Source organism: Falco punctatus (assembly GCF_963210335.1).
Source record: "Falco punctatus genome assembly, chromosome: 14".
NCBI classification, from domain to species: Eukaryota; Metazoa; Chordata; class Aves; order Falconiformes; family Falconidae; genus Falco; species Falco punctatus.
In genome coordinates, this window is record NC_137594.1 from 7,095,508 (window position 1) to 7,110,820 (window position 15,313).

At 43.9% G+C, this 15,313-nt stretch overlaps 1 protein-coding gene across 3 annotated transcripts in view; it reads left to right on the forward strand.

The window, feature by feature from the left end:
* MAF (MAF bZIP transcription factor) overlaps nucleotides 1-15,313 on the forward strand; it is a 191,704-nt gene that overhangs the window by 127,727 nt on the left and 48,664 nt on the right. The gene's annotated exons all lie outside the window — the stretch shown is intronic.

The window sequence follows — 15,313 nt, forward strand, 5'->3', positions numbered from 1 at the left end:
TGGGTTAGGATTAATTTCAGCTAATTTTGGCCATGGAAAAATCAAGGGTCTCATCTAAGTAACTCATCAGGGTTATCTTTATAGCAAAGGAAAGCAGCATCTCTAGAGGGTGGCTCAACCCACCTAATTTCAACATCTACCTTTGGGATTGGGTGAGTCGTCTTCTCACTCACTGCCTTAACTATATAGAAAGCCCAGAAAACTGGTTTAGCTGATCACCTAACTTTTAGGTGACTAAAGTAAAGCGAAATAAATCCCTCTCAGTGTGAGTACTTTTAGGTAATGAATAATTTCAGGGTATTTTAATTTGCTTGCAGACACTTCAAGAGCAGAAAATGAGGTAAAATTAGTCATGTGGTTAATTCATTATGTATAATTCCCCTAGCTAGAATCAGGGCAGAAGCCTGCCCAATAAGTCTAACCTCATGACTCCCATTGACATTTTTACAATCTGAAGAAAGCAGAAAACTCCCCCAAATTGGCTTTTCACCTAGTCCTGTGAACCAATTTCAAGTCCAAGATTAAAAGTGCTGAGCTTGTATGAAGGTTTGAACCAGAACTTTTGCTGTTTATAGCAATGCAGACAACCTTACTGTTAATGAGCATTGTGCAATATTCAGAAAAGTACATCAGGTCTTGTCACAGAGCGCACACACACAAACATGCACATTTGAAAACCCATCCTTCCAGAAAGACAGGCTTGTTATAAAACTTGTGCTTATTTCTAAATGGTGTTGAAATGATTTTGTAAGAGGGTAATCTTATCAAGCGAAAGTGGAAGAGGGGGCAGAAATCTTTTATTGCCAAGCCAGCTTCAGCTTTTAAGAGCTGTGCAACCAGTCTGCTTGTTTGGGGAGGTGAAAGTCGCTCCACAAAATGTGGCACACATACACAGTAATTGTCTACAAAATGCGCGTGCTGGGCTTGGTCCTGTGCAGCAACAGTAAAACCTGTTAGTCACTTGGAGGTACTGGCAAAGCTGTTTCCATCACCTTTTGCCTCCCTTCCCTGTACAGAGGGCTTGGAGATCTGACTGCAGGTGCTGTAGTTGACCTTTATCCTTGCTGTGAACTGAACCGCAGTCCCTGGGCCAGACACATCCCAAGTGCAAAGCCAGATGTTCAGAGGAGCCCTTGGTCTTCCCTAATTCTGGATGGATACTACGGAGGGCAGTTGGGAGCCTCCTGCCCATGCTATTGCATCTTGTGGCACTGGCCATCCTTAAGTCTGTGGCCAGCAGTCATCTTCCAAGGTACTTAAAAATACACTGCAAAACCTCTCTTGATTTTTGAACCTGCCTCTTCATTGATGAAGCACCCCCTTGGTCCCTGACCTAAGGTCAATGACTTTAAAGGACATTAACTAGCATTGACTGAGAGATTTGCTAAAGGTCAAGGCTTGAATAATTCAAGCCCCATAAAGATTTCACTAAAGTCGAGGCCCTCTGGGCAGGTACCTAGTTTGCGTGGGTAGGGTGTTCATATGTCCCTGACAAACGGGGATGGTGCTGCTCATGCAGGCAGTCAGGGGAGGCTTGTATGAGAGCTGTGTGTCTTTATAATCTTGAATCAGGAGTTACAGGGTTAAGTGACATAGTCAAAGACAGAGTGGTAAGAGACGAGGAGAGTTTGGTTGGTTGGCAGAAACCCGTGTGACCTTTTTTCCATGCGACTTCTTCAGCCGTTATGATCTCTGGTTGGCATGGGTGTCCCACCTCTGCTGAGCATCCATTGGTAGGAGCCAGCAGCACGATGGCTTAAGTGCATCTTTCTGCAGGTTTTTAGCTGCTGAATGAACTCCAGGATGCGTTGTTCCTGGTCCCAGTGACAGCAGCACCCTGAAGTGCAACCCTGATGATTTCACAGTCAGTGTTCGCTTGCATTCAGAGCATGTCTTAATGGGAGTGATATTCTGTCTGGTGGCACCCTGTTCCTTTGCAAGGAGCACAGCAATGACAGGGGTATATTTGGAGCTCTATACCAAAACCCAGTCTGAAAATAGCATTGAGACAGACCATATGTGTCTTGGAAGAGCCTGTCATTTCATCCCTTTCAGAAAAGACTGTTGACTTTAGTGAGTTATAGACCAGGACTTAAACCTCCAACAGATATGAACGCCACCAAAACTGCTCTTCATTGTGTAACTCCTAACTGGGGCTCCTGTACTGGGTTACATCCCTCCCAGAGGTGCTGAGCCCTGCCGTTGCCCTGGGGTTCAGGTAGCTGCCAGTCAGGCTTCTGCAAGGAAATGAACCAAGAAGGTCCTGGGGCAGGGCAGGCAAAGAGGACGGTACCTCCCTGAGCTGGTAGATCTTCACAGCAGTCTGTGCCTGCTCCAAAGGTTTCTCAAATAGGGAAAAAATTGCTATTTAGGACAGGATTGTAAGTTTTCCAGGCACTGAGTCTTTGTGTTGCAGCCATGCTCCTACCCTTAGGTTTAGCATCTTCACGTGCTCGCCCCCATGCACTATGGGGCTGAAACTGACAGGTACAACCTGGAGACCTGATGGGCTGTCTCCCCCAGTCTGAGAAAGCAGATTGTGAGAAACCTGCTGGGTTAGGACATGTCCGTGAGCAGAGTGGCCTCATCTGATGGTGAACGAGGTCTCGCCTTGTGCTTGTTCGTGCACTGCTAGGTGCAAAGGTGAAACATGTCAAGACTTTGCTTTTCTTTGGTGGACGTTGCTCGTGAGCAGCCTCTCTGTGTCTGGAGCTTGCGCCAGGCTTTGCTAACTTCACCGTACCATACAAGCCCAGTCCCACTAACCCATGGAAATAGATCTACAGGCTTAAATGAGACTATCTGTATGAGTAAGAGCTACTCAAATGAATAATTGTTTGCAGTATTTATGTGTCTCTGTTGTTTTAACTTTGAGTAATTCAGGAATGACTGTAGATATAGCCATATGATGACAGTTGTTTCAATGTTTTCATTCAAAGCTTTTCGGAAAAACAGGTGATGCTGTCTAAAAAGGGCATTTTATAAATGAACCAGACAGTCATTTGAAATTGGGTTTCCTTTGTTTGCCGTTAATAACAAAAGCGTATCTCTTTATTTGAAATGTCTCCTTTTTTTTTCCTCTGCTGGAGCACAGAAAGAATTCACAGTGCTTTGTGCTGGAGCTGGAGCTAGCTCCAGCACCAGCTGGTAATAAAGCTACAAATGTGGATCTATACGCTTTAAAAATCAAGAGAATTGCCTAGACAATCATTGAAATGGCATTTGGTTCAATTCCATGTAAAAAAAAAAAAAAATCCGAAAGTTTGACCTGGTGTTATAGGGACTTTTCTTCAATTCTTCAAAGAGTAATCCCAGTTTACTTTTTTTCTTTTTTTTTTTTTTTTTTCCCCTTCAGGTTCAACCCCTTTTATCACACTAAAGTGCCAATCAATATTGCGAGATAGATGTTACATCTTAGGTTTTTATAACATTACTTGTCCCAGAAGGGATACTGTATCTTTAAGGAAATGGACCCGATATCCTGTTTCTGAAGGATTAAAACACTTTAAAGAGACAGAAGAGGCTGTAAACCCCTATCATATTCTTATTCTCTCTTCATTATCTTGTCCAGTATCTATCCCTGCTGAGTAAATCTGGTTGTGTGTTTCTCCAAAGTGGTCATAAGAAGAAATTTATTTACTTCTCTTTGCACTGGAGGGGCATTACTGGGTTTCAAGGCTCTCCGAAGTAATAAAGATTTTGCAGTGTGTGCAGAAGGAGCAGAAATTCAGAACTTCTTTTCCCCCTCTGAGGTCGTTTGGCCAGCCTAAAGGGGAGACACTTCTCATTTTCTGACAGGCTTTATTTCCGTAAGATTTTCCAATTAGCAGGAAAAGGTCACACTAATGTTAGTGCTGTGTAGAGGAAGGGGGATCCGACTATGCAAACAGAGATATCCTTGAAAGGACAATATAAAAATACTGTATTTTCCTTCATATCTTAATTAAAAATTGGAGGGGAGGGGTGTGCAAGTGTGCACACTGGTGCGTGCGCGTGTTTGCTGGCGGGGGAAGGGAGCGCTCCCTCTTGCCTGGGATCAGCAATTTCACTTCGTTTGCAGACCTCGCTTTTCTCTGAAACAGCAAATTGCATTCACTCTCCTGTCTATATGTTTGTCCACCTGGGTGGAAAACAGGCAGCCCAACAGATTTCCATCCTGCAAGTGCTCTGTGAGAGGGAGCGAGCGGGGCGAGGGGCAAGGAGGCAACACGCACATAACGCCGTTTGCTTTTTGCTCCCAGTGAATTCTGAAGAGGAATTTGGGGTGGGGTTTTTGGATGGTTGGTTTGGGGATTTTTAATCAAACTGAGCTGAAAACAAACAACGCTGACTGCGAGCATTTTCCCCCCTCTTTGAGCCCTGCTAGAAGCATCTCTCTGTAGCTTTCCCGGTAGCTTTTGTTTTCTGTGCCGGGTGCGTGTGTGTCCCCACGCACGTGCGCGCCGAAAGCGCAAGAACTTTTTCCAACGAGGTGAAGAGCCAGGAGGTGTCAGGACTTGCTCACACTCAGCTTTCAAAGAAGCCTCACATTCTTCCTCCTCGCAGGCAAGCATCCGTGTCTCTTTTTATAGACCGGGAACAGCCGTGGCCCTAACTCGTGCCCCTTTCTCCACAGAGGGGCCATAGCGTTTAAATTTGGCTGTGGGCATGGGGAGAGGCAGGTGCACAAGGCTGGAATCTCTCTGCAGGCGTTAAAGCGGTCCAGCTCCCCCCCACCCCCCCGGCATATTTCCTCCTTAAACACATAACTGGCTTTGCAGCCAGGGAGCTGGAAACCATCTCAAGAGCCAATTTGGTCTTGAAGGCATTGTATCAGGGCAAACGGAGCGGAGTTCGGCTGCCTGCCGACACTCCTGGGCAGACAGTTGGTGCCGTGAGTGGTGCATGGGAAATAGGAAATCTTTTCATTTTAGACTGTAACTTGCTGAACCGTATGCGCGCATATACGTGTATGTGTGTGTGTATATATATATCCACCAGAGAATTATTTCACAGGAAATTAAATATTTGCAGCTCTCCCACACCATTTCATATCTTGCCAATTCCCATAACCCCCTTTTCAGATCACCAATCCCTGCTGGAGCCCAGAAACTGTCTATCATAACCAGAAGTTTATACACTGGGAAACATTTCTGCACCAAATCCTTCACTGGAGTAAATTGGCAGGATGCCACCAAAGTCAGAGCCGTCACAGTGATTTACACCAGCTGCGGATCTAGCCCAGGGAACTGTGAAAAACGTGGTGAGCTTTGTGCATCAGAGAGTTAGACAGCAAGTCTCTGAGATAGTAAAAGCTAAAATGTCCTGATCTCCCAAGGAGCTGATCACAATAATATTTTTTTCATCCGCATTAAGCAGTAAGCTTAGCCTGTACCATGGAAATCTTCCCTTTCTTCTTGTTGGAAAGTGATGTTTCATCTTCCCTAGGTTTCCAACCTTACATTTATACCAAATGACAATTAACTTTCCTTTCCCATTAATCAAAAATAATTCTCTTTCTGACAGTGTTTGGCACTGGTATGTGTCTGAACGTGTGTGTAACTCTTCATGCTGGATGGGCTCCCCTTTTGCAGGGGAACAGAGATCTCCTCCATGACGTTCCTGTGAGAAAAAAACGCCACGGGAGGGAAGTTTGTGGCTTTAAGTGAGGCATGGACTCACAGGGAGGCGCTGGGAGCTGGACTTGAACTGGATGAGAATGTGGGGAAGGACGATGGCTCCCCAGGAGCAGGGAAATCCAGCACTGCTGGCGTCCAGCAAGCAGCTTGCGCTCGCAGATAACAGCAGTGAAGCAGGGAGACAAAGCCTGTTTCCCTTTACTGCCCTCCCCGTTCCTAGCAGAGCCTGAGTGCACGGTGAGCCAGCGGTACAGCCGCCAGGCATTTTACCCACCTGCACCTTAGCCGTGTTGGGATACATACCCTGCCTCCCTCTTCCAACGCTCCTCCTCAGGGACCAACAACTTTGGTCCTTGTCACAGAAATCTGGGTAATAAATACCTTTTAGTTACGGTTTGCAGGCTATGCCACTCTTTCAGATGCACTGCAGAAGCACAGGGTGAGCTCTTGTTCGCGCTGAAGCGGATGGCAGCGCTCCCGTTCGCTCTAGTGGCACAGGATCAAACTTCACAGGGGATTTCTGGTGGACTATTTCAGCTGAGAAACATCCAGGCTTATATTTGGGGGAGAAAAAAAAAATACATTTTTTTTTCTCTTTTTGTTTAAACATAAAGCGGCAATGTTACTTGAGGTTTTAAGTAGCTCAAAAAGAAAGAGAGAAAACTCTTTTAAAAATAACCGGTTTTACTCAATGTCTGAGTGTATGATGCATCAGTGAAACCAAGAAAATCACATAAAAACTTGCCTTCGCCCTAGAAATATAAATTAACTTTTATAATAGCCCTCAAAATAGCCATGTCCGCTTTAACGCCATTTGGGAGAGGCATAAGCTGAGGCACAGGAGCGCTCCATGACTCAATCAATGAGTCAAGCACAGAACCTCAAACCCTCATTACCAGAGTTGCCTGTAGGTCTGCTCGTGTCTTGAGGTAAACTGAAAACCTGTAAAAATACACGAAAAGGCTTGTGAACAGTGAAGCTGAGATTCCTGTTTTGATTTCAATATTCTGTTCGTATACTGGAACTCATCCAGCATCTCACGGCGGAGGCACAAAGGTACCGTGCTCCCAGAGGAAGCCACCTTCCGAAAAGTTTTATGTTCTCATTGATTAAATACATCAGAAACTTAAAAGCCAAAGGGGTTTGCTTAGGGAATAGGTTTTTAGGGACTGGCACCTATTTTTTATCTATGTTTGCGAAATCATACTGTTTACTTTTCACATGCGTTAGCTGCATGCAGACAAGACTGAGTTTGCAGTGATGTTCAGGAAAATGAATGTTTGGTACGTAGCTGGAATTTGTTGTATGGTTGTGGTGAATTGTGGTAAGTGGCCGTGCTTTGGAGACTGATACGCTGAGTAAACACTTGGTGGATCTAAAATAAATTAATCCTTACTGTTTATAGGGTCAGGCATGGTGTTTAACAACATCAATGGTCTTGTACAAAACAGTCAAGAGCATGTCAACATTTTGTTTTTATTTAGGTCATACAGACCCATGTATATAAGAAAGCACACATTTAGCACCAGATGTAGCTGTAGGTTGTCCCCAAGCCATAATATCTGAATGCCTTTCAGTCCTTGGGTGGCTGGATCTGGCAGTCAGCGCCTGATAGAACCGGTACCTTCCTGAGATTTTAGGCATCAGTTTGCATTTTTACTTTTCCATCCCAAATTCAGCTGTTTATAAGGCTTAAACTTTGGAGCATCCACCCGCTCGGCAGCCACGAGCAATGGCCCCCAGTGCGGGGCACGGGCCAAGTCTCCTGCAGAGTATGGCCAGAACCCCACGCTGAACTAGCATCCGACCGAGGACTTCACAGGAGGCTGCTATTTAGCTGAGCTGGTGGTTAATAAATATGAAGCCAGACCAGATGTAGAAACCTGCTAAAGAAACTGGATCATTTCACAGATTTAAGAGCTTGCAGGACTGTGAGAATCGCTCTGCTGCAGGACTGCCCTGATCCTTTTTTTTGTTGTATGCAGTGCAGCTTCGAAACTGCGTTTGACAACTTCAGGTCATTAAAGGCAAGCAGCGATGCACTCTTTGATTTCTAATACAGTGAATGTTTTAAAGAACGCTTTTCAGAATCCAAAAAGCGTATAAAAAACAATGGGGGCCACGTATGTAATGACATTTGAAAAATCAAGCAGATAATTCCTGCTGGATAAATCTACATTGCTGACACCACCTTGAGTACACAATATTGACAGTCACTCTACAAATAATTGACTTATCTAAACCAACATGGGAAAGAAAAAAAACCTCAGTTATTACATCTTTTGTATAGGGACATAGGTGCTGGTCTTCAGTGTATTTTCATTGTGCCTCTAAGCAAAAGTATTTCTTGCCATTATAATACAGGCAAAAAAGCAAAGAGAGTTTTGCATTGAGTTGGCATTAGTTTTGTTAGTGCTGCCAAAACTGGGGCTCTCTGCAAGAGATATGTTTCACATTGCAGCATTCCTTTAAAAACTTGCAGAACTAAATAAATAATGGCACCGTGGATGAAACTGGAGAAAATTGAGCAATGCTCAAACCAGGTGCCCAGAATTTTTATCCGTGCTGCCAGATTTTCAAAGAATTAAACTTTTCAGATCAAATTCTGTAGCCCTTATGACATTTTGATGCTAATAAAGCTTTGAATGGAATGATTTTTTTTTTTTTTTAACGGAGCGCCAGGGACTTTACATATAACATCTCAGCCAGCACCTGTCAAAACCAGTGAAGAGATTACTGCTGATTTTCATGATCACTGATGGGACCAGTCTCAAGACCTTCTTGTTGCCTGTTCCCTGTTTGGTTGATCCAGTTTCTTGCTGGCTCTCCCAGCAGTGCTCGGGGGCTTTCTCAGCCTGCAGCATGGAGCAGCCGACCATGCTGGCCACGGTTTTGGGAAAGCATCTCCCATTTCTGACACTTGGCCTTCTTGTGAATCTTGTCATTTATCCTTTAATTATAATAGCATAATTGTAACAGTATAATTATATACTGATAAATATAATAGTTATAATAGCAGAGCTTGCTCATCAGCTTTATTTGCTGTTAAAGCCCCTGGTTGCAGATAAAAATCTCTATATATGTAACTCGTAGTGAAATTTTAAGGCTTGCTTAATTTCAGACGCCTGCCTAAGTTTCTTTAACTAATGAATAAGGATAGATTCAGGTATATTCTTGACACTGGCTGCTTACCTAAGTGTACTGAACCCTGGCTGAATTACAGCTCTGTGGGCACGTAGGAAACACGCCTCAGAGGTCTTCACAAAATCACTTCACGCCCTTTGAAAAGGCTCAGAAGAAACTTCCAGCTTTGCAGAGACCATATCTATGGTTCACTGACCTCCTGGTAACGCAGCCCAATAAGTGATGCACTTGGCTGGAGTTCTCCTTAGTAATTTGGTTAATTGGATGAACATGCATTTTAGTGATACAGACTAGATCTCTGTGCAGCAGTCCATCAGAACTAATCAGGTGGCTGTTTTCCATTCACACCAACGGGTGGTTTCATGAGGAAGGTTAGTAGATGTTAACTTTTGAAACTGAAGAACAGGTTTAGTAATGGCAGTTGGATCTTGGCCTCAAAAGAAAGGAATGAAGAGCTAGCTTGATAGTGACTCTTCACCATCTGAGTCACTTCTCTAAAGATACAGGAAGAGATTTTGCTTTCACCTGAACCATAACAGCAACTCCAGCAGAGCACGTGCAAAGCTGCCACGCAGCGTTTGCTTTCTTAGTATGCCTGAGCGCCTGGACAGGCTCCAGAGCTGCAAAATTCAGTTTCAGGTACTTGAGTTGAGAAAGCTTGCTCAGCCCTTCCAAGATAGAAAACTTTTCCAAACTGCCTTTCAAACTTCCTGGGAACTTCCTTGGTCCATCAAGCTAAATATTGTAAGATACACATTTTATATGCCTGGCTCCTGGAATGGAAATTGGAAACCCAAAGCTGGGCTATCTTAGTATAGAGAGACACAGAACAGGAGGGGATCTGGGCCCAGGCACACTCCAAAGAGGAGCCACTTGAAAACACCACGAGCAGTAAGCTGGGGTTTCACCTGGAAGAAGATAATGAAAACGGAGTTGGTCTTTACCCCTTGACGCCTCTAAGGTGTAGGTGCCTTGCTGAGAGTTTCGGGGAGATCTTTCATCCCCAGCACTGACAGGATGGCATCTTGTGTCCTTGCCCAGAAAGTGGGGATCCTCTGATCCTAGAGCCTAGGCCTTAGCTTTCCCTCTTCAGCCACTGGTCTGCAAGAGGAGTGTTTTCTGGGGCTTTGGTTGTGGGTTAATGAATCTTGAGTTTTTCTGCACAGAGAATTGGCTTCACAAGCTGCCTGGCAAACCCACGTGTGGTGGGCTAGTTCAGGATGTGGTGTGGAAGGTGTTTTCATGATGCTTGGGCCAACTTTTTCCAGACTAGTGATGAATGTGACCTGCCTACAAACTATACGAAATTTTTAGCCACAGTTTAAAAAAAAAAGAAAGACGTACACCATGTGCTTTCTTTGGAGAGAAGGCAATTGTCATTTGTCTGTGACTTTGTGTTTATGTCAAGTACCTTTTGAAAAATGCCAGTTTGAATAAGCTCCTTGGGAAACTCAGGCAATGGGATGTGTTGTTGCTGCTAAAGTGCTTAGTCCAGGAGGGCTGAGGGTCTCTTGGGAAGGAGAAGGAGCAGAACTGGAGATGGCTGGGAAGAGTTAGATCTGAAAATTATTTTAATGCCCCAAGAGCACGATAACTTCCAGGGTCACAGCTTTGGCCTTAGGCACCTCGTTTGCCAGTCAGGCACCCATCTTCTCTTCTTGGAACCGATTTTTCCTAAATGAAGAGTCTAAGTGCTGTAATATAAATAAATAATAAAATTAATAAAAATAATAAAATTCAGTATTAAAATTGCCATTGGGAAAACCAATAAAAGAAAAAGCCACCAACCATGTAATGGCTACTTTTAACCACTTAACATACAGTTTAAATCTCTAAAGAGGAATAATAATACCTTTATTTCTAAAGTACCTGAAGTTGCCAAAGGCACTCAGGGTCCTCTGCGATATAAAACCATTTCTAAAAATAAATTAGCACATTATAAAAAGGCTTTGTGTAGTGAATGTACTTAGTGAGCAGGTGAAACGTTTCTGACAGAACATGTTTCTTTTGGAAGAGGCTGGTCTACTTGAATTGAAACAGTTTGAGGGAGTTTTCAATGAGAAGCTAGCCAAGCATTTCTGGGTTGTGGTGGGTGTTTTTGGTTTTTGTTTTTTTTTTTTTACATGGTCGAAAATCTCTCAGAGATGCCAGCTGTGGTGCTGGAATGAAAGGCAGATGAGAGGAGGTGTTGCGGACGGAGCCTCTTGATTACACCCTGCAACACAGGGGATGCCCATGTGGGCTGTGTGCCCCTCTGCAGCCCCCCACCGCCTGCCCCAGCTCCCTCCACAGACCTTTCCCAGGAGAGAAAAGCTCTCCCGGCCATCCAGCCCCAGGGGCAAGTACAAAACCAGTCCTTCTGCCAGCTGAACCTCCCTGGGAATCCAGTAGCACAGCCGGGACTGGAAGCAGCCTGGCTGCCTGGGTGCTGCTGGCCGTGCCTGTGAGGCATCTGTCACCAGGCGAAAGCCCTGCGGAGCGGCAGCGATGCTGTTTCGGAGCGCGGCTTTGTCTCGCCGCAGCCAGCTGGCAAGGGCTTCGCTGTGGGGCCCCACTGGAAAGTGAAAAAATAAAGCCAGGGAGGAGGATTCCCGAGCAGCGGAAAGGGGAGAAGAGGAGGAGGGTTTGTTGTTATTTGCGGTGGCTTCGTTTGTACCGAAATTCCTTCCACAATGAGCTGCATGTCTCCAGCGGCAGCTCTGGCTGGGATCCATGCGGATCAGCTGTTTGATATTTTTACGAGCGTCTCCCCCTCCCGCCCGGCAGTCGGATCCGGGCCGTGGTGATGCAACGCTTCTTGGAAAGTCGCAGTCTCCATCCGAAGCAGTTTTCAGAAGTGCTGCTTTAGAAAGTTAGCTGTCTGAAATGGCCTCGAAGGAAACTGCGCTTTACTTTCATCTGTATCCTAAGGCCTAATTGAGTTGAATACAAATATAAACTTATAACAGACGTTTCAGTCGTTCTCTTTAGCTTGTCTCACAAAAAGCCGGTTTAATGATCTTTCTGAAGGCTGTTTCACTGAGGCAGCAGAAAGGCACCAGCTTTACATCATTACTGAATAGTGCATAAAGGAATTATTTAGCAAGATGTTCTGTTTGTTAATAGACCCAAATCACGGTTTCTTTTACCAAATACTGCTTTTATTTGAGGTCTTTGAATGAATTTCATTCAAACAATGCTAACATCTGATGATAAAAACCACTAATGAGAGGAGAATCATCCATGGTTTTGATCTAGAGCTCTCATTAATTCCAAACTTTGCTTTTAGTTCGTTTTGCTGATCAAATCATTAGAACAGGTTTTATTACTGCTTTGGCTCCCTCTGAACAGAGTTAGCTTTCCACAAGCTTAAACTTAATTCTCTTTGTTTTCCTCATACTGTGTCACGTCACCTCAATGGAATGAAAAGGTCCAGAAGGGGACTTCATCCAGTGCTCAGGGAAGAGATTCCCCAATGCCAGACCCTAAGCATCCGATAAACCTGGGCACAGAGCCTGGGTTTTTACAGTTTAGGTCTTGGACTGTATACCTTCACTGATATGGTCTTTGTTTATGGGAGGGTATTTTTCCATATGAAATATGGAAGAAAATTATTTGTCTAGGGATGTTCAGCACTGCGCTGTGGAAATTTTTGCTCGATATGTGATGTTTTCCATACTCTTGTTTACACTGCTCTTTATACCTATTAGTACTTGTTGTGCTGCCTTGTAAATTGTTATTAATTGCTGTATAATTTTCTGCAGTAGTACCAAGCTGCAAGCTGTGTCTTTTTTTTTTTTTTTTTTAAACATAAAAGCCCCAGAGCACAAAGTTTGGAGAGATCTCAAACTTTTTTTTGCAGTGCTTTCCTCACACCCCTGGCTAGGAGCTGGAGGAGGGTTGAAGGTGCAGGCATGTTGCAGCAAGTAGGTACCGATAGACGTCCAATGGTGATACCATTCCCTATCCAAATATTATATATGAATCCTTGCATCCTTTTCCCTTATGCAGCCAACACTGTTTAGACCTTCCTGGGAACTTAAAAGCATTTGGAAAAATTAGTACAATGTAAAAAGGCAAAACGTGAAGGAGGGCTAAAACACCCCCTGCCTTCCCACTCACCCCCCAGGCTCTGCCACGGTGCAGTAAGACATGGGTTAGGCATCCAAACTGACTCCCCCAAACGTTTGCCCTCTTAAATTGCCACTGTCCTGGAGGGCAGAGGCCAGGCCATTGTATTACTTGAAATTTATGAAGATTAATGAAGAAGGCAGACAACAGCTCTGTGTCGGGAGACCAGGAGGCAATTCAAATCACATTAATGGCAAGAAATGGAGAAAATCATAAAAAATAGTCTATGCGAGCATAAGGTAGAAGTGAGGGGGTTTGTATGCATGGGGTGAAAAGTAATTCATGTTCCCTTACATTGTCTCACTGGCAGATTTTTTTCCTTTAATTTAGAATCAGCTTCCTATATTAATTTAATATAAATAGTCACGTAGAACAGTGAACAAAATGCTGTATTTAAGGGAAATGAGGAAAATAAATAGTGTTGCAAAATCAACTTTTGCTGGTGGTTCTCACCATTCCCGTTCCCAGATCTTTCTGTATCAGTTCAGCAACACTAATTATTGTCTTATCCATAGGGTCACTTCTACATATAGGTGGTTAACATTGTACGCAAGCAAACATCCTGAGATCTGAAGAGGTAAAATAAAAACAAAGTTATATCTTGCAGACTGTGTGTTTGAGAAGTGGCCTGTGGGAAGTGCTTGCCATAGATTGGTGTTAGATGCTGGTTACCAGGGGACTATGCTGACTCGTATGGTTAAGTGGGAAACTAAGATTCACAATGCTGTGGCTCCAGCACTTGCTCTTCTTTTAGCATCTTCCATCTGGATAATTATGCTGCTCAGCTTGTCCAGTAATGGTCCAGGCTTTGATGAGATGTTTGAGGAGCATAACCTATTCCTGGCTTGGATTAATTTTCCATCTCAAATTCTAGCGTTTATGGCACAGGTCCTCTTCATATCCGAGATACTTCTGCAGTGAGAAGATGCTTTTGAGAGAACAGAGGAATTTTTCTGGGGGTGCTCTTGTTGGAAAGCCCATTCTGCCCAGTGACCGGTGGCCGTAGGAGTTTAAGCTCACTATGGAAGATTGTAAAAGATTTTTGAGAGTCCAATATATTTGGCTCATGGTCTAACCGTTTGTACTTCTGAGCACCTTCTTGAAGCCTCTGACCTTTTTGTAGTGTACTCCATTGGTCATAGCCCTCAGAGTGAGCTTCTCTCCTGCAGGAGACCCTGAAGATGCCCTATGTAAAACTCCAGTGAGCTTGTGCTACATGTGAGGGATTTAAGGGGGAATCAAGTCATGCATAGGCTAATTTGAAGTTAGGCATCTTCACTGGCGGGAATTTCATCCTACCCAAATTCCTTGTACTGGCAGATTTGCAAAGCTTAGCCTTAAAGGTCAGTCTAACTTTTATGTACTACTTCAGCTGAAAAGAAAAAAAAAAAGTTTCCTTTAACCTCGTTTACCCCAATCTTTTGGACATATATATATATAAAAAATTAAAAATTCTGCATAACATTACATTTAAAAAAAAACCCTTCCCCAGAGAAGTGAAGCAGAAGTCAGGCAGCAGAGGAAGCGCGTGCACTGCTCTTCCAAAGCTGCTTTAACTGCACGGTGAGAGCTTAGCACGGCGCACAGCCAAAGGCAGCCTGCGCTCACGCGTGTGCTGCTCGGTTCTTCAGTCTGTTGCTTCGTGGTGGTGGTTGTAAGACTGAAAGTGGATAAAGCTAAAACAAATAGTGGTATTCACTAGCAATTGATAAAATAGAGGTCACCTCTAGTAATATACAGTAGAATTATTCACCAAAGAGCTCAATTTTAATTACATACTGGTTTAAGAGTATTACTTGCACAAAACCCTGATACCTGTTTATGCTTCCAAAACCTAATGGAGTTATATTGAATAACTGAAAGGCCCCCAAATCACACTGACAACTTGTCTTCTAAACTCTGTTATGTTTTGTCTTAGCACAAGTGCCAGTGCTAAAGATTATTGATGCAACTGCTTGCTTTTAGATGCTGAATCACATTAGCCTCCCTCCTGCCCTCCTATTTCATTAAGAATCTGGCTGCAGATCAAAAAGTGTAATGCCTTCTTCATGTAGGGCCCCATAACTTTCACAAGCCCTAAAAAACCAACTGGCAGTGCATTGATTTCTCTCTCTTCTTTCTTTCTCCTGCTCACTCTTGCTTGCTTTTGTTCTGTTTTGTTCTTTCACTCCTTTTTTCAGTCTTTTTCTTTCACTGTCTTTACTTCTTTCTCATGCTTCCTCTCCCCCCTCCCTCTCTTTTTCCTTCTCTCTCTGTGTCTCCCTCTCTCTCTCTTTCTCCTCTCCCCCTTTTTTCTCATGGAGTGGTGAGAGAGAAAAATAGAAGTAGGAGGAGGGCAAGAGGTCAGCATGTGAGGAATTCCAGTTCAACAGACAAAGCCAAAATGCTAATGTATGTCCATATATTGCATCTGATATTTTTATTATATCTGCTCAGAACAG